The following is a 21,019-nucleotide window of genomic DNA, read 5'->3' as shown; positions in this document are numbered from 1 at the left end:
TCTGAGTCCATTATTACCTCTAGATTTACTTGAAGGAACCAAACATCTAAATTGCTTAATGCATGTTTTCTGGTGGAGACTCGGCCACCTGTTTTTGTCCATAGAGACGTTGTTTTTGGCAAGACAAGGCGAGGCAAGTTTATTTGTTCAGCACAATTCAAACACAAAGTAATTCAAAGTGCTTTACAGAATAAGAAAGACATGTGCATTGCTTGAAATATCCCACAGTTTTGCATTAAACTTATCTATTTCCATTGTGTAGAGACAACCTTACAGCAGCTTACAGCATAAATGAACGTGTGCCAGATAGATGTGTTTTATACGATATACCTCCTGAAATATTCCAGGGAAAAGCAAGATTGACAGCGAGTTTACCCCCAAAAGTTGCACATTACACCTTTTAATTCTTACTTTATGCTTTTGTATGTTGTGTGCACCGCAAAACAGCTTTGAGAATCTAAATTACAAACATCAAAACGCATAATTCCCACGTCTTTCTGATTTGCTGCTGTGTTAGATCACTGTAAACTTCCTCATGTGTTTCGGAGCATTTCCCTGTAAATGTTTTGCACTCAGCCCGACTCTAAACCTTGAAGGCACCAGCTCAGCAGTCGCCTCTTTATCTCCCTTTTAAAACCTCCGTCATGAATAAACATAGCCCAACTCAAATCGCCCCAAAATGGTAACAACTCATTTGAAATTTCGGGTAAATCCACGGCGGGGTGCAGCAGCAGAGGAGGAGGAGGAGGAGGGTGATGGAGGAGGAAGGGGGGATGGAGAAGTGAATGGAGAAGCTTAAGGGACAGGGTTGAAAAGCAGATAGAAGCCTGTGGAGAGAAATATAAAGACTTCCTCCATCCCGGGGTACCCACAATGCAACGGGCCAAAGGAATACTAAAACGTTGAAATCGTTGAGTCTTTTCTTTAGAACCTCGGCCAATATGTCAGTAGTTTTACCAGCCATAGTTGAAACTCTATTTTGAAAGTAATGTTCCCGTGTCGGATCAGGTGAGATTATTTTGAAGATTTTGTTGGAATTTGACCCATTCTTCAATACCTCGGTGATTTTGGGCGAGGTTTGGTCACTTTAGCTGGAGGTTTGAACATGTTTTTGGTTGATGCTCAGAGCACATGTGTCAAACTAAAGGCCTGTGGGCCAAATCCGGTCCGCCACGTCATTTTATGTGGCCCGCGACAAGATAAATTAAAATGTTTAACTGTCTTAAAATGTCAGTTTATCAGGAGTTACGCAGTTTCACAGTCATATTTTTTACATCTATGCAAATTTGAGGGCAATATTTGGCTGATGTGGCCCTCGGTGAAATTGAGTTTGACACCCCTGGGCCAGAGGAAACACACCCAGACACAGGGAGAACATGCAAACTCAACACAGATAGGCCAGAGAAAACTGCATGTACAAGGCACGTACAGCTACACCAGCAACATACAGTATGTTTCATAAAGGTGCAGTGTGAAACTTTTGTGGTGGTCTCAGTGAAAAAGTTATTGTTTTGCCTTTATGATCCATAGTATGGGATTAAACTTTTCTATCTCCATGGGAATGAGGTGAATCCACTCACAGAAAGAATGTTTTTCAAAGTGTTTTTAAGCAACCTATTACCAGGGCCGGTTCAGCCTATAATCAGACTGAGTAGCTGCTTAGGGCCCCGCAGCCAGCAGAGGGCCCCCAAGAGCCCATACGTTTATATTAAAAATAACATAATATATCAAGTTTTATTGGGCTTGTGTGTTTACAGCAGCCTAAATATCCCTCTAAAACAGCTACATTTGTTTTATATCTATAGTAGTAAAATATCTGCTGCTGCTACATTTGTTTTTGAGTCGTGCAGAGGTGAGGGCAGCTCTGTGTTTACACCGGAGCAAGGACCCGACATAATGTAAATTTAAGCCACTGTAGCCAAAAGGAAGAAATTAAAATTTACCAGAAATGAAGAAAAAATGTCCAGAACTTTAAAACCTTGACCCCCCTTATATGTTTGTGTTCTGTTCTTGTGACTGTGGTAGTTGTGACATTCTGGATGTTTTCAGTCTGATGTTGTTCAGATAAACACAAATACAACTGGTCAAAGTGATGAGAGCAGAGTCAGAATGTGTCAAATGTGAATCACCAACAGCTGAACCAGGAGGGGCCCCCTGAGACAAATCCAGCCTAGGGCCTCCTGAAAGCTGGGACCGGCCCTGCATATAACTGAATAAATGTAAGATAAGTTTAATGCCCTTTTGTGGTTGCTTGACCAGCCAGTCCCTTGTATCGTCTGGACCGTAGAGCGTGATAAACCTCCGTCTTAACTTGAGACGATCCAATCACAGCCGCTAAACTGTATCACGTGTTTCTCAAACGTAGAAGACGTCTCCGCTTGAAGATTCTTGCATCATTTAGAACAAAATATATAACTTTTTTACTTAAGTTTGGTGCTACAATTGTTAATTCTACAAAAATCCGTGCAGTTTCTCAGTCCTATGCAATATTTCCCCCCTTTTTTTGTAAACAATAAGCCGCCATATTGGTTTTTACCCAAACGGAGCATGCTTCTCTGTGATTGGTTAATCTGCCTGTCAATCACGCCCTTTTGGAAACGAGGAAACAGGATATGGTTCCTGAAATTTTGTCAAAGCGTTATTCTGGCCGGCTTCTAACTTTTCAAGCCAAACAATAATAAATCAATGAGACAAGTAGATGGTGATCATTCTAGCAGAAAAGTTACACAGTGCAGCTTTTATGTTTGAATGTATATCTGTCTGTATATTTCTGTGCATTCTAAGACCACATGAAAGCAGTAGAAGGATGAATACCATAAAAAAGACACTTTGCACTTTCTTTGCCCTGTCACTTAATGAGCTCTTTTACTAAACATCAAAACGTCTCCTTTTTTTCCTCGACTTCCGTTAAATTCAGCGTTTTTCCTTCCCGTGTTTCATCCTGTCTCCCTCTCGCGCTCATCTTTGTTCTTCTCCGCGCGCCGCGTGATACTAAACTACATAAATAATACAGGCAAAGTGTCTGGTCTCGATCTGAAGCAATTTTGACTATAATGCCGTTTTCTTGATGTCTCTGTCTTTTTCAATCTCTATAAATGGATGCCTGTGAGTTGCCATGGCACTAGAGCTGTAATGAAAACCGAACGCTGAGCAATTGGGTTTTCCGCTACTGGGAAAAGTAGTGTTGGCCTCATTAGCTGAAGGCTTACTGTCACTGCCTAAACACCCACACAAATAGAAACACAGTCCCTTTTTTTTCAAATCAGTGGTTTGGAAATGTGGTACAAGTTTCATTTTTGCAGCTAGAGTCATTTTAATATGTGTTTTTATAAAGGCATACTGCGTAACTTTTCTGATATCCACTGAAATGTTGTTGCCAAATGTTATGTTTTGTATCTTGCTGAAGAAAAACAGGTGGGAACAGGTCAAGTTACAAGTTAAATCTGTGGAGAGGTGAGCTTGCAAACAGTAAGAACGCATGTTTTTCAATATTTGTCTTAGTAATAAAACCTCTATTCATCCATCCATTTCTTTTTTTGTTTCTTTATCCAAGGCGGGGTCATGGGGGTAGTAGACTAAGCAGAGACTCCCAGGCTTCCCTCACCCCAGACACTTCCTCCAGCTCCTCCAATTGGACCCCAAAACCTTTCTAGATCAGCCGACAGACATAATGGACTCTTGTTGGACACGTTAGACTGAGGCTGAACTGTAGACATGTTGGACACAATTCTGGACACAATATTGGACACATGTTGGAAAATTGAGCAATAAAACTTCAAACTGAACAAATGCCAGATAGATATGTTTAATGTCATACTGTGGAACATTCCAAGCAATGCATTAATTCTCTGTAAAGAAACGCAGGCGCACTTCCTCATACATTTGGAGTCTTTCTGGGAATTCAGAATCCAAGAGTACACACGCGCTACGACAAAACTGTGACTAACCCAGCAGACGAAAGACGTGAACAAGACGAAACCGGAACAAGACGTGCAAACTTTAAACTTGGTATTGTCTCCATTTTGACCTATTTATACCTGACTCAAGCTAGTTTAGCCTGTACAGGTGGGTCCTTATTTGCTCTGCCTGGTTGAAATCTGTATCTCTGAATCTCCCAGCTTCTATCGTAGCGTCCTTTACCTCCCTCTGCGGTGGGACGGCCTGGCGTTAGATGTGACAGTGTGTAAATGAGAGAATGATGCAGGTCACAGAGAAGCAGCCATGACCTCTTCAGGGATGCACAGGAGAGACAGACGGCTGACGCTTCTATTACTTCTGCTTTTGAGTGTTACAATGACAGACATATCCTCATGCGAATATCTGACACAAGTGTTTAAATCTTTGTTTCATTCATATGAGCCTCACTGTGGTTTTAAAGCGGCACTTTGAACTTTTTCTGGTTGGGGGTCTGCCAGTTGCTTGTGTTGTTGCTTTACCTGGAGTTTTTCCCAGCTTTTATGTTGTCTATCTCCATGGGGATGCCACCAGACCAAGTTACAGATCAGATTTGTTGAAAGGCGACCCCGCTCACAATAATAATTCATACCTTTCGAGGTAACGGTCCTGTAACTGAATAAATGAAAGACAGATCAGTCCAATGATCTCCATCTGGTCTTTGGTTACCGTAAATTTCGGACTATAAGCCGCTACTTTTTTCCCACACTTTGAACCCTACGACTTATACAACAGTGCGGCTAATTCAAAACTTAAATTAAAACTAAAAAAACATTCTGTGTACCATCTTTCTGTGTAAATATCACATGTTACAACACAAAAACCTGCGGCTTATATTCAGGTGCGGCTTATATATGTACAAAATACATTTTCTTTTCAAAATTTGCTGGTGGGGCTTATATTCAGGTGCGCTCTCTAGTCTGAAATTTACGGTAATTTATTTTAATTGATTATTTTTTCAGACCAAGGTTTAGGGGCTGTTTGACTCTCACACACCTGGGATACTGTCCTGAAGACGTTGGACTGCAGATGGCGCTGTGGTTTTGCCTACATCGACAGGAAGACAGCGCCAAAGCCTGGACACGCCACACATCACACGACCAGGACAAGGAACAGTTAGGTATGAAAACAAACTAAATCTTGGTCTGAAAAAAGAATATGTTAATACAAAAATAAATAAAACATCCCAAGCAAAACACTGACATATAGAGACAAACTGATGGCGGACCCTCCACTAGAAAAGATACAAAGTTCCTCATTGTATCAGATGCCCTTTCAGATTCAATATTCAACTTTTATCCAGGTTTGGACTGACACAAACACATGGGCATTGTTGTAACAGTTGACAATATCCAGGTTTAATATTCCAAGTGTAAAAGTATCAATAAATACATAAATATTGATTATAGTACTACATCTCAGGCAGTATGTGAAGTACCTGCTCTCCACAGACCAAAGCACACTACAGCATATGTCGTATTAACTCTGTGGTGTTGCTCAGTTGGAGACGTGACATTTCCTCACCTTTCAGCACAATCCCTGCTTTACACAGTTGACATTGAACATTCTCGCGGCTGAACTAAAAGCTTGTTAACCCTGTCACTCGATACCTGCTGATATTACTCAACCGGAGTAAAAATACATTGACGTTTGGACAGTTAGCTTGAAATAACGTCAAATAAATAAGTGTTTGGTTTTTTTTGTATTTTTGCCATTTTCAGAAAGGTTACATATCACAGACCTGGAGTTGTGTTTTGCTTCATTCACATGTTTAGGCTGAGTTCGTCTCTTAAAAAAAAAAAACTCCGTTCCACCTTGTGATGTCATCATGTGGTAATACAGGAAGTGCTCCATTGTGTTTTTAAACTCCACACACCTTCACTAGAATCATTTGGATGATTTCAGTCTTAGATTTCTACTCTTTCTCTACTGAAATAAAGGTTTTTGCTGTTAAATTGAAAACTACAACTTCATGACATCACAAGGTGGAACAGAGCATTTTGAGCTTTGGAGATGTACAAACTAATAACCCAGAGTTACTAAAACATGTGTGAATGAAACAAAACACAACTCCAGGTCTGTTTTTGAGGAGATGAAAACATTATAACATGAGTCAATTTTGTGTAACATAGGATTTTAAGCAGGAGCAGGGCCAGTTCAGACTATAATCAGACTGAGCAGCTGCTTGGGGGCCTGAGGCCAGCAGGGGGCCCCCAAGAGCCTGTACATTTATATTGAAAATAATATATCAAGATTTATTGTGCACAGGGCTTGTGTGTTTACAGCAGCTTAAATATCCCTCTAAAACAATTACATTTGTTTTATATCTATAGTAGTAAAGTTTGTTTGTTGCTACATTTGTTTTTGAGTCGGGCAGAGGTGAGGGCAGCTCTGTGTTTACACCAGTGCAAGGACCCGACATAATGTAAATTTAAGCCACTGTCGCCAACAGGAACACATTAAAATCCACCAGAAATGAAGAAAAAATGTCTAGAATGTTAAAAAATCTTGACCCTCCTTATATGTTTGTGTTTTGTTCTTGTGACTGTGGTAGTTGTGACATTCTGGATGTTTTCAGTCTGATGTTGTTCAGATAAACACAAATACAACTGGTCAAAGTGATGAGAGCAGAGTCAGAATGTGTCAAATGTGAATCACCAACAGCTGAACCAGGAGGGGGCCCCAGAGACAAACTCAGCTTAGGGCCCCTGAAAGCTGGGACTGGCCCTGCTCAGGACATTCAGATGCAGTGCCCATTTCTACTGTCTGTATCTGTAAATAAATACACTTGGACACATGGAAACATTCAAAAACACACTCAAAAATCTTGCATATACAACTGAATAAACCATATCACTATTAAGACGTCGTGCTTGTTCACACATGCACTGAATGACATGGACATAACTGCAAATTTGATTCATAATTCCAGAACGAGACACAAAGAGAGTGAATATTGCATAAAGCGTGGCCGGGTTGACGTCTCTGCGTAGTCGACTCATGCATGAGTAAGGATGAGCCGTGCCCTCGATGGCCTACGGGGTCTACAAAAGGGGAGTAACACACTGACACACTTATCCAAGCACACTAATTGGCTGTGGGGCGGCGTTACTCTTCATATATAATGTTAGATTCTCTGACTGTTTGATCGCTCCACTGCAAATAGTACAATTTCCACGGTACGGTTGAGTCATTTTCAAGCCGTTTACGTCAAGAACAATGTCAGAAAATACTTGACAGGGAGGTAGGATTTTTCAAAGCAGTCTATACACAACAATAAATCTTAGGAAAATCTTAGGAATGAGTTTAAAAATGGTGTAAAAAGGTCAAAACCTGGTTAGCTTGTGATAAATTCTAGGATTACAAAAGCAATATTTAAACAAAAATGCTGAGTTTAGCCAGCAGAACGTTACAAGAGGTGTAGGTGCGGCAATAAACGACTGACAGACCAAACAGACAGAACTCAAAATAGTTTAACAATGTTTATTTACAGTTTTTAAATGTGCAAATGAAGGTATATGGATCAGATAGTTGAGATGAGAAGGTTGTTTGCAGTAGTTCAGAAGTGGAGCGTGAGCAGTGGGGTCAGAGACGAGGTGAGTATTAACGGTAGAGGTGAGCTGGGTCGGAAGCTGTGAGGTTTGTCCCGGTTGTGGAGAGCTGGGTCGGAAACAGAGGAGCAAAAACATCCAACTTAGAAACGAGCGACACACAGTGATGTTAAAGATTCAGGTGAAGTGTGGTTCAGTGTGATGACCTTCGAACCTTCATGAAGCACCGTACCATGTGACTGATTCAGGAAGTGTTTTCTTAAAAAAACAAAGAAATTCTTTTTTCGTCCTTTCTTTCTCGTTTTTTCTTTCTTTCTCGTTTAATTTCTTTCTTTTTATTTCTTTCTTTCTTTCTCTCTTAAAGAAAGATAGAAAGAAAGAAATTCTTTCTCGTTTTCTTTCTTTTTCGTTTTCTTTTTTCTTTCTTTTTCTTCCTTTCGTTCTTTCATTCTTTCTTTCTTTCTTTCTCTCTTTCCTTCATTGTTTATTTCTTTCTTTCTCTCTTTCTTTCTTTGTATATTTCTTTCACTCTTTCTTTCTCTCTTTTTTCTTCCCCTCTTTCTTTGTTTATTTCTTTCACTCTTTCTTTCTCCCTTTTTTTCTTCCCCTCTTTCTTTCTTTGTTTATCTCTTTCACTCTTTCACTGTTTCTTTCTCTCTTTCTTTCTTTGTTTATTTCTTTCTCCCGTTCTTTCTTTTTCTTTTTCGTTCTTTCTCTTTCTCTCTTTCTTTCTTTGTTTATTTCTTTCACTCTTTCTTTCTCTCTTCCTTTCTGTCTTTCTTTTTTGTTTATTTCTTTTCACTCTTTCCCTCTTTCTTAAGAAAGAGTGGAAGAAAAATAGAGAAAGAAAGTAAGTCTTTCTCCCGTTCTTTCTTTTTCTCTTTCGTTCTTTCTTTCTTTCTCTCTTTCTTTCTTTGGTTATTTCTTTCACTTTTTCTTTCTCTCTTTTTTCCTTCCCCTCTTTCTTAAGAAAGAAAAAAAGAGAGAAAGTCTTTCTCCCGTTCTTTCTTTTTCTCTTTCGTTCTTTCTTTTTCTCTTTTGTTCTTTCTTTCTTTCTCTCCTTCTTTCTCTCTTTCTTTCTTTGTTTATTTCTTTCACTTTTTCTTTCTCTCTTTTTCCTTCCCCTCTTTCTTAAGAAAGAAAAAAGAGAGAAAGAAAGTAGGTCTTTCTCCCGTTCTTTCTTTTTCTCTTTCGTTCTTTCTTTTTCTCTTTCGTTCTTTCTTTTTCTCTTTCGTTTTTTCTTTTCTCTTTCGTTCTTTCTTTTTTTTTTCCAACTGAATGGGAAACAAAGCATTTCATTTATGCCCTAATGAAAAATAGAGGTGAGATTTAACAAGTTTTCTTCTTCCCTTTCCTTTTCAAGCTTAAATACCAACAAATGTGTGAAATGTGCATTGACTTTACCTGATCCATGTGCTCAAAACAAATAAATAAACGACAAAATTAAATAAAGCCTCACCTATAACGTGGCCTGGCAGCGTCACCATGGAGACGGACACACAGGAACATTCTGCCCAGTGTAATAAAAACATCTTCAAAATCGGAAACGACAACCCTCCACAGAAGTTACACACTGCAGTTGTTAAAATGAACATGTTTTACTTGTTATATTATTTACAGAGAGAAGTCGTGTCTCCCTTATTTCTGTTTAAAGCTTCAAACGTTTTTCTGGGGTTTTTCTTTGACTCCTGGCACCGAAAAACACGTTTAAAAGTCTGACCCACTTTCTGTCCCACTACCCTTAATACGCTGGAGGACATTACGCCGACACTACAAACATATTTGCTTTCCCTGTAAAATGGTAAGAGGGCTGTGTCTGCAAATGTGGTATTGTTCTACGCACAAACGCACACACACAACACACACACAAACGCACACACACAACACACACACACACGGCCTTGTAACCCCACGAGTGTTTTCCCAAATCTGCAAATAATCCAGTCTTAAAGTAAAAAGACAAAGAGATAATTGATCCGGATTAAATCGTGAGTAGTTTTGGGAGGATCGGTTTAATTACGCGCGACTGCGGCTCAGTTGGTAGAGCGTTTGCCCACGGATCTGAAGGTTGGCAGTTCAAATCCCGCGCGTGACGTGAGGATCGTTGGTTGAGCGAGTGCGATTCCAGCTCCAAAAATAAATAAATCCGATCACACATCTTTTATCAATCAGTTTTTGGTTTTTTTTGTCATGTTTTATTGTATTTGTATGTTTTTTATCTAATTTTTTATCTTGTTCAATGTCCCTGGGTGTTTTGAAAGGCGCTTATAAATAAAATGCATTATTATTATTATTATTATTATTATTATTATTATTACTGTTGATGTGTCATTGAGCAAGACACTTAACCCACCTTGCCCCTAGTATCTGTTTACACCGGTGTATAAATATGTGACTAATTCCTTGATCTAAAATGTTTTGAATCTCTTGAAAGTAGAAAGGTACTAAATTAAACTGCGACTATCTAAATCAGGACTTTCAAACTCACGGCCCTGGGGCAAATTGCGGCCCGCGACACGATATTTTGTGGCCGCAGCAGGACAATATGAAAGTTTAATGTCAGTGTGGCGTTACCATGTTGCGTGTAGAAGGTTCCGCCAAATCGGTAAACCCCAAAAACCCTTGTCACTCACGCTGTGTACTCCCGTCGCTAAAGATTCAACAAATAACCATGTTTATCCGTAAAATCCACAAGAATTAGCGTTTTTGTTCATGTACGCTGACAACAGCGACGTTTGAGAAGATTTTAACACAGCTTTTTTTGATGCAGCGCCCAGATAATTTGAGTTTGAGACCCCTGATTTAAATACTATCAAAATACTTCATAGCTTACTACTACTACTACTACTACTACTACTACATAACCTCAATATAATCACTAATATATTTTACTATTTTATTTATTCCAATGATTCAGGCTCATGTTTTTGCAAGATGAAACTGCTCTCAAATGTTCCATCTGGTCACAAATGCGAATAATGTTTTTAGACTTTGAAACTTAGATTTGTAAATACTCTGAGTTGTATTTTTCAGTACTATATCCAGTATTTCTTGTCGTCATTGATGGAAGTTGTAGCGTCTTGATTCAGTGAAGCTCGTCGTTCACAAATGTCAGACTTTGCCTCCAGCTCTGGCACTGCAGCCAAATACCACACACAAACACAAGTTCAGTACAAGCTGTGAGTGAGGTACACGAGAGCACAGCTTTGGGATAGTACTAAAGAGTATTTTACCATCTGAGCCGTGTTACTATCAGAGTACACGTACGTAAAATCGACTTTGCACTTTTAACCGTACTGTAATTACTTCCCTTGGCCATTATCTTGCTCAGTGTTGTGTTTTGATCCTTTGCATGTTTGAGTTAGCGCTTATTGTCCTACATTTGAAGCTTGAGTCTCCAGAAAACTTCAGTTTGCACCTACCCCCTAGCTCCGCCCACAGCTCTGTACTTGAACGCTTAACACGATGCACTTTTTATCATTTTTATCGCTTTCAACGACTTTCTAAATGTTTTTGTTCCTTCAAAATTCAACGCAGCTGTGCACAGATGTGAAATATAGTTCCAGAATGAAGTTGTGAAGTTAAATTTTTTTTGATATTTTAACACAGTAAACGGTAAAATATCCTGCGTGTGACTGTGATACTTCTCTGTGAATGTTATTGAACACAATTACGCCTTTATCTCTATTTTAAACTGATAAAAGACAAAGAGATTCATGCTGTAATGCAACGTGTGTCCTGCAGCGTGACATAAAAAAAACCAAAAAACAATCACATATTTATGAAGATTTACAATTTACACAAAGTAGAAAAACTCATCTATGTATCCACCAGGGGGCGCTGTAGGGTTAGGAGTTTAAGATGCAGCTAAAAATTAAAAATGACATCCAACTTTTCTGAAAAATGTCGAACATGTGGCAGTGTGATGTCCTGCAGTGTGCCAGCTGGAATTAAGGATAAAAATACCATTATAATTAAGTTAAAATGATGTTTTTTATGATGAGACAGTTACATAATTATTAAACCAGCACTACAGACATATTAAGTCATTTATTTGACATTTGTTAACATGGTAAATTTGTAGTGAATGTCCAGCGATGTGAGACGAGGGGACACACCACACTTAAAATGTTAAAATGTCTAAAATGAAAAGAGTTTTTTTGTGAAATGGCTCTTTACCGTTGTTGTAGAACTGATTGTGTTTTGCTACAAAGGCGTGTCAGAAAAGTGCTCACTTACAAAATATCACGGGCGCTGATTTCTACAGTGAAATGCCAATGCCACTCTAATATTTGGTTGTTCCGCCTTTAGCTTTGATGCAGCATTGTTTCGATTTCGCTTCTGCAACGTCACAAGATTTATTTCCATCCAGTGTTGCATAAATTTTCCACCCAGATCTTGCATTGATGATGGTCGAGTCTGACGCTGCACAAATCTTCTCCAGCACATCCCAAAGATTCTCAATGGGGTTAAGGTCTGGACTCTGTGGTGGACAATCCATGTGTGAAAATGATGTCTCATGCTCCTGATCCACTCTGTCACAATTTGAGCCCGATGAATCCTGGCATTGTCATCTTGGAATATGCCCGTGTCATCAGGGAAGAACAAATCCACTGATGGAATAACCTGGTCATTCAGTATATTCAGGTGTCAGCTGACCTCATTCTGCTGAACCTCGACTTGACCAACTGCAGGAGGTTCGGCCTTATTTGCTTAGTTAAATCCAGGTGGCGACTTTTTTTTTTCGGCCAGGCAGTGCAGTAAAGCATCTTAGATCACATGAAATCACACATTCATACTTGGTAGAAAATGCTCAGCTCGTCTAGATTATATATAGAGAGAGAAGATTTAACCCTATAATTAAAAATCCATCCATTTTGTTCCTCTTCTCTGGGGCCAGGTCACAGGGGCAGCTCCCAGACTTCCCTCACCCCAGACACGTCCTCCAGCTCCTCCTCCTTTAAAAACGTTGTATATTTTAGCTCATTTTAGCGACATGTAAATAAATGGATGGACTGTCGAAATGTGAAACCCAACTTTCTCAAACAATTATTATAACAGTTATCGTTATTATCAACTCCCTTCACTTTTGTATCTTCATCTTCGTTTAAACGTCTTAAATTACACACAACGGACTATTTTGAGCTTTAAATTGTGTTATAATGTTATTACCTCCTCAAAAACTTTCACACATGTTTGAGTAGCTCTTTGTTATTAGTCTGTACATCTCCAAAGCTCAAACCACAGTGCAGCACTTCCTGTATCACCACACAATGACATCACAAGGTGGAACAGCGTGTTTTCAGTTTGAGAGAAGAACTCAGCCTTAAAGAGTTGCATTTTCGGTGTCATTTCTATCATATCTAAACTACAAAGTTCCTAACGTCAGCGCATTCAAATTCAAGCCGTGTACAGTATATATTTAACCAAACGTCCGTGGAAAAACGCTGACGTTCTATTGAGGCCAAATCTGCTGCTGACCGTGACAAAAGCCTATTGTCAACGAGTCGCTTTTATCTGCTCTGTTCTGCACCTTCTGCCTATAAACTGCCCCGTGCCTTTTGAACTCCTACATGAACAGAAAGAGGATTTGGAGCTTTGAAGGCTTATATCTCGTCTTTTTTCTCTTTTTTCCTTCAGCTCGTAGTTTCATGAATAAGAGAATGGGATTGGAAAGGGTCATTCGGCTCATTTTACTCGCAGCATGATCGATATATGAGGCAATTTTCCCTCCATGTCAAATATTGATTGAATTTGAACATATGAAATCCCATCAGAGCACGTGTATGTGTAGGAATATGCACCGAGGCTATAAATAAGTGCTTTGAACAGTATATCAGTGCGGTTTTTAATCTGTGGGACCCGTCTTGGGGATTTTTCAACATAAAAGCTGTTACTTAAAGGATCCATCTGTGTTATAATGTTGTTTATTTATTTTTATTTTGTATTTATACTTTTTATTTATGTTTTTATTATTATTAATTATTTAATTTATACTTTTTACATTTTTTGTATTACTTTTTTATTTATACTTTTTATTATTTTTATTTATTATTTATGTATATTTTTACATTTCATTATTTATTTTTATTTTGTATTTATACTTTTTTATTTATATTTTGTATTTTTTATTTATACTTTTTACATTTTTTATTACTTTTTTATTTATACTTTTTATTATTTTTATTTATTTATATTTTTACATTTAATTATTTATTTTTATTTTGTATTTATACTTTTGTATTTATATTTTGTATTTATTATTTTTTTTAATTTATACTTTTTACATTTTTTTTTATTTATACTTTATTTATTTATTATTTATTTATATTTTTTACATTTTAACATTTTTTTTTATTTATACACACCATCTGTATTATAATGTTGTTATCATCACAAACAGACTTGGACTTGTGTTTTTGTTTCATTCACACATTTAACACAAAACCTGCACATTTAAGCTGAGTTCTTCTCTCAAACAGGAAAAAAACACACCGTTCCACCTTGCGATGTCATCATGTGGTGATACAGGAAGTGCTCCACTGTGTTTTTAAACTCCACACACCTTCAGTAGAATTATTTGGATAATTTCAGCCCTGGGATTGCCAATCTCTACTGAACTAAATGTAAAAGGAGCTGTTCACTTGAAAACTACCACTACGTGACATCACAAAGTGGAACAGAGCATTTCGAGCTTTGGCGATGTACAGACTAATAATAAAGTGTTACTCAAACATGTGTGAATGAAACAAAACACAACTCTAGGTCTGTTTTTGAGGAGGTAACATGGCTTAAAGCTACAAGAGTCAATTTTGCGTAATATAGAACCAGACAAAAACACACACACAAAAAACCTCCAATTTACATTAATCTATTGTATGACATAATAAAACATGTCCAACAAAAAAAAAAAATTATTTGAACTTAGAGGGAAAGTCGACATTTTTCATTTGACATGGGATGTGTTTCTGAAGTACTTTGACAAACAGGTGAATATGCAAGTATAGAGTATGTTACCTGATCCCCACTCCCTCACTCTTTTATTTATTTATTTTTTATTTTTTATTTATACTTTTTATTTATATTTTGTATTTATTTATTTTTATTTATTTATACTTTTTATATTTTTTATTATTTATTTTATTTTGTATTTATATTTTTAATTTATTATTTATTTGTTTTTTTCTTTTTTCTTTATACTGTATATATTCTATTTATTTTTTTTATTTTTATCTATACATTTTACACATTTTTTTTAGATTTTTTAAATTTATACTTTAGTTTTCAATTCATTTTATTATATGTCTGTTGTCTTCTTTATGTAAATACATTGTTGTATATTTTTACTGTACCTTTAATAATAAAACACACACACACACAGTATTAGTAACAAGTGAAACAAAAACCTGTTTAGGCAGCACGGTGGCTGAGTGGCAACACTCATGCCTCACAGCAAGAAGGTTTGGTTCGATCCTTGGGTCGCCCAGGCCTTTCTGTGTGGAGTTTTTCATGTTTCTCCCCGTGTCTGGATGGGTTTCCTCCGGGTACTCCGGTTTCCCCCATCAACCAAAACATGAACGCCCTTTGAGACAACCGTTGTTGTGATTTTGGGCGTTATGATAATGATATGATTATGATAATAAATGAATTGAATAGAATTGAAACTGAAAAACAAAAACTGGATCATTATGAATCATATCAAGCTTTACTGTAGCTATTCACACCATTCCCCAAAAATAACCCTATAAAAGTGGTCACTGTGACACTATACATGTTTTATTTTGCTTCACGTGACCACAGGGGGTGAGATGGAGGAGGGTGAGGGGGTGATGGGTTGAGACGGTGGGGGAGGAGAGGAAGCAGGTCGGGGAACAACTCCAGGCCTTATGCATAGTATGAGTCAGATATAGGAGTGACTGTCCCGGGGCAACGGTGCACCATCTGCACCCCCACCACCACCACCTCACCCTCCTGATCACACAGCTCAGCGCCCCACAGAGCCGGACACACACAGCACAGTCACACAGTTACACACACCTCACTGTATCTAGAGCGTCACTTTCTGCTCAGCTCCAGCAGATTTGATTAAGCCTCAAACTGGGTTAGAAAATTGACCCAGCTGCTTTCGTCTCATTTTATTCTAGAAGCTGAAAGAGGTAGAACGTTATCTTTATAAAACCCCGCAAGCAATTAATTTCAAAGAGCAAATGTTGTATTAAAATCTTTATTTGTACAGGGGAAAGCAATGAGAGCACTCGGGGTCTATTTTTCGTGGGCGTCTTGGTGAAAATACAATACAAACAGAAAAAACAAGTCCATACACATTAATATTAAAAGCAAAAACAGGTGTGTGTATAAAAGTATGTTATTAGATTATTAAATTGCCATCTATCCAGTTTTGCTTTTCCCTCATAGTGTGTTCAATTTTTGTGAAGTAAAACAGCTAAAAACCTCTTTCCCGTCTCAGTTTTGGTGCAGCTCGTCCTTTTACAGTCATGTGATCTGGTGTTAAATGTTCCAGTATCAATGATTAACAAACAGGTGAAGTATTTTGGCGTTTTTTTGCAGTAGTTCCTTATAGAAAAGCTTCATACAGTGTTGTTCTCTTCTAACAAATAGTGACGGACAACCCACTTTTTCATACAGAAACACAGTGATGAGTTTCAAATCCATCCCCTGTAATAAAACAAAGAGCAAAGTGACTGAGTGGATCCAACGTTTTTTTTTTTTTTTAAAGTAGAGGCTGAAGTTTGCACATACCACATTCTCATAATCCAGTACAAAGAGTACAGTTGTTTGCACTTTTTCTTTTCTGTAATTTATTGGGCTACAACATTTGTTTCTGTAATAAAATGATAATCTAGATTTTAAATTGTTACATAATTCTGAGATATGTTTTCAACAACAACTCTGAACCCCTGCAACCCTTTTAAAATGAAGTTTAAAAGGGGTTTTTACAGGTAGAAATTGACTATATTGTTTTATTATTATTATTATTATTATTATTGTTATTGTTATTGTTATTGTTATTATTATTATTATTATTATTATTATTATTATTATTATTATTATTATTTATCTTATTTTATTTCATTGTATTTTATCTACTTAATTCCGCATCAGATTGTGAGCCTGTTCTCACCCATACTCCGGAACAGTAGGTGGCGCTAATGCTCCTGTACAATGGTTGCCACCGCCGTAAAACAACAAAAAGAAAAAGAAACAGGTACCATTAATACAGGTAACGAGCGAGGACAAAGGAGCCTCTTGAAAAAGTTACAGGTCTGTGCTTGTTTGTAGGTGACTAAATACTTATTTTACAGAGGAAGTTACCAATTAATTCATTAAAAGTCCTACATTGTGATTTCCTGGATTCTTTCTTATCATTCTGTCTCACAGTTGAAGTGAACCTATGATGGAAATTACAGGTCTCTCTCGTGTTTTTAAGTGGGAGAATGTGCACAATTGGTGGCTGATTAAATACTTTTTTGCCCCACGGTAAGATAAAGATTTGCAGCTTGCACATTCAAAATAAAAAATAAAAAATCATATACTTATTTTTATTCGCGTTCACAGACAGTTTAAGACTCATGAGAGACTTTGGAATTTGATTAAAATCTTGTTGATCTTGCAAATCTTGATCTACGTGAGATTTTAAAATGAATAAAAAGTTTAGCCAAAAAGTATTCTGACAGTCAAACATATATTCACCAAAATTTGTCGAGTAAATAAATGCGCTGACATGGCTCTTTTGTTTACTTTTGTCATAATCCCTGTCGGTCCTGCCCTTTTTTGCACTTTCCCCCCTCTCTCCTGTGTCTGAGCCTGGAGCTGGACGGAGATTTTGGCTCCTCCCATGTACACCTGGGGCTAATTGACAATCAGCTGCACCCGGGGATGATAAGAGGAGCCAGGATGTGACACCCAGCGCCAGATCGTTTCTGTATCTCTGTGGTACTCCCTGCTCGGCTTCGTTCTTGTTTTTTCGCTTTTTGACTTTGCTAAACTGTCCGTCCTGTCTCAGACTCTGCTTTTCACGCTCTACCCTTGGACCACGGCAAACACCCCGCTTCCATTTTTGCACTTTGCACTTTTTTGTAAATAAACACTGTTAAACCTTCCCTGAGTTCTGTCTTTTTGGTCCCTCCTGCCTGATGTTACGACAACTTTTAAGGATATTTTTGGCTAACGTTCTCTATGGAGTTTTTTCCTGCTTAAAACAAAAATGGCGGACACAGACTTTCCTAGGGACCATCTACTTTTATCTCGTCCAAATGTGTTTCTCATACAGTCAGAAAATTCAAAAAAACAACTCGATTGGACAAGATAAAACTGGGTTGAAACAAACGTAGGATTAAAGTGAATATGTCTCTATGCCTCTTGTCCATTTTGCGTTAACTCCTGCATCAAATGTGACCCACTACCACAAAGCCGGGCTCTCGCACTCCACGGTCCAGCGCACAGACTGTGGGAGACCCGTCCAACTTCTCCGCAGGTCATCTGGGATTGTCCAACATTTTTCGAGCCGAATTCATTATGGAAAACTGACACCAGCAGCCCACAGGAAAAGCAACAAATGTTTCACTGGGAATGTGCAAGGGCCGGATCCATCTGGTGCGAGCGTGACAATCTGTGAGCGCATGAATGAGCTCAGGGAAAGATATAGTAGTAGTTTTTATTATTACACTGTATTACTCTGTATGACACTGACCCAGACACTATTTTTATACATAGAACAAATCCCAGTGGCACCGTGGGGTAATGTTACTACACGCCGGGCTCAGAGGTGGAGGTACAGTTGAAAATACACACGACTGAGTATCAGTTCACGATATCAGTGAAGGTTTCAACCAATCAATATTGTATTCTATAATATTTTCTAATGTATATTTCCCAGACACTTTTGATGCTAAATGTCCTGTGTGCTACCGTATAGTCAGTGGTGGAAGGAAACAGTAAAAGTAGAAAAATACTGTATTTAAGTACCATATTTTCCGGAGTATAAGTCGCACCAGCCAAAAAATACATAATTATGAAGAAAAATATATATTTCACATATAAATCGCATCTGAGTATAAGTCTCACCCCCGGCCAAACTGAAAAAGCGCGACTTATAGTTTGGAAAATACAGTATATATTTTAGGTGTTTATGCTTTAATTTTGAACATTTTCAAATTGGATTGAAAAGTAAAAGTGTTTGTTATTACTGTCCTTACTGAGACCTGTTGAAAGGCTAAGGGGTTTATTTTGAATATGTTCATAATTTGAATAAAGAAACAAAAAAATATACCAAAGAAAAACAGCTGGGAAAAAACTCAATTGTTTCTGTTGATCAAAATTCTGCAGAAATCTTTATAAAAATCTCTACAACTGAAGCTTCATAAGGTCTTGAAACCTGCGCAGAATACTTTTACTTTTTACTCCTTAAGTACATTTTCAAGTGGGTACTTTAATGCTTTTAATTACGGTAAGTAGATTATTTACTTTTACTTGTACTTTTTGCTCTGGTATTTGCACTTTTACTGTTGTGTTTCAGTTCTAGTTTAACATTGAGTGGCTGGTTAATCAGACCGTCATGCTCTGCAGATAGGGGGCAGTGTACGTGTTCATTTTAATCTCACTCTAGTATCGACTGGTGTGAGGGACTGACCCACAGTCCTCAAAACCCATCCATCAATGTCAGGACTGGGAAACACTGGCCTTCCGCATAATTCCAGTTTCCAGTTTTAATAAATAATTATTCAGTCATTGATTGCTTGTGAAACGCAACAATCAGCATTTTATCATATTTATCTTGTATCGTAGTACTAGTAAACAGGACATGCAGTGGACAATCCTCCCCCAGCACTTAAAAAACACTCAACGGAATTCAGTTTTTTCATGTTTTCGCACAGATAACAGCTTTAATAGTTTTATTTCGACTTAAAACATTTAGAATTATATTTACTTACATCATCTATCTCCTATTTATAACTCAATCATCACATTTAAATCAAAACAAAGAGAACAATAGAGCTAGGGAGTACGCTAATAAGACGAGAGCAGCCATTAGGGGCCTGAATGATTACACTGAGTATGATTCAGGCACATGAGGGACTATGGCTGGCCTGGGAACGCCTTGGGGTCTCACCGGAGGAGCTGGAGGACGTGTCTGGGGTGGGGGAAGTCTGGGAATCACCGCTTAGTCTGATGCGCCCCGGATAAACGGAAGAAAATGGATGAATGGCATAGTTCACTTAGTGTAGCTCATTAGACCAGGCCTACAAACAGAAACTGTAAACAAATAGGTGTTTTTAGTTTCAGTTTAGGTTCTCTCCTCCCTTCAGACAGATATAAAGTAGTGTCCAGAAGTAATTTGACCAGAACTGAAGAAACCGCTTGGACGAGCAGCAAAACAGTTGACGAATTAGGATTTTTCTCATACTTTTTGCTTACGCGTCTTCACCGTTTTACAGACGTCCTTCAACTTCACCACACCCAATAATAACAACAGAGGCTCAGTTACAAAGTCGTTATTTTTTTATTCAATAAGATTATTATTGTTACACGTCACCACAGATAAAAAACTGCAGCCCGTAAAAAGAGCCGCAGTAACAGCATTAATAAGAGTAAGTCATATCAAGTATTGTACAATCAAAATGAGGGTTGAAGGTAGTACAATTTTCATCACCAGCACTGAGATGCAGCATGTCCGTCAGTCAAGAGTTGAAGTACAACTTGGAGTAAAAAATACACGCCCGTAGTACACACATGCAGAACAAACCAACAAAACTACCAGCTCCACACACACAGAGCTGAACTACACAATACGACTCCCCCTGGCACTTAACACTATCACAAATATCCTTCAGAAGTCAGTCAGGTTAACACAGGTTCAGGATGTGTTCAGGTCGTTCATAGAAGCAAAGCACTTTCTCATACAAAAGTAACGTAAAATATAAAATAATAAAGGAAGAACTCTTTGTACAAAATCTATAAATTTTAAAGGCATCCGTGTCCAGAATGACACTAGTTTTGTTTTAAGCATATACAGGGTTAACTGGTTTTTAATGGATTTGTGTATATTTAGTTTTTCGTTAATGTTGTTGGATACATACAGTACACAGAGCTGGAAATGTTATTGTCTCAGAGTGGTGCAAAATTAACACGTTTCTGTTTCATTTTATCACGTGCCATCCTCGTTTAGCAACTCTCTGTATGTTTTGGTGAACTGTTACATTCTCACTTGAAATGCTATTTGGAAATAAAGGCATTTGTCTTTTTTTTCACAGGTAAAAATTGCGTGTGATTTTATAAGCTGTAACTGTAATCCATCTCACTTTTACGCAGCAGTGTCCAGAAGTAAATTTGGCACTAATTTGTCCCGTAGACGTAAAAAGACTGAACGTTTACTGGAGGCTAAGCTGCTATTTTGTAACTAATGACTTAAAGCAGGGCCGTCGACAGAAATTTGGGGGCCTGGAGCAACAAGGTTTAATTGGACCCCACTCTAATATAAATGAATAGGCAGAGGT

This window comes from Periophthalmus magnuspinnatus, chromosome 22 (genome assembly GCF_009829125.3).
Source record: "Periophthalmus magnuspinnatus isolate fPerMag1 chromosome 22, fPerMag1.2.pri, whole genome shotgun sequence".
Taxonomy (NCBI): Eukaryota; Metazoa; Chordata; class Actinopteri; order Gobiiformes; family Gobiidae; genus Periophthalmus; species Periophthalmus magnuspinnatus.
Note: the sequence above shows the minus strand (reverse complement) of the source record.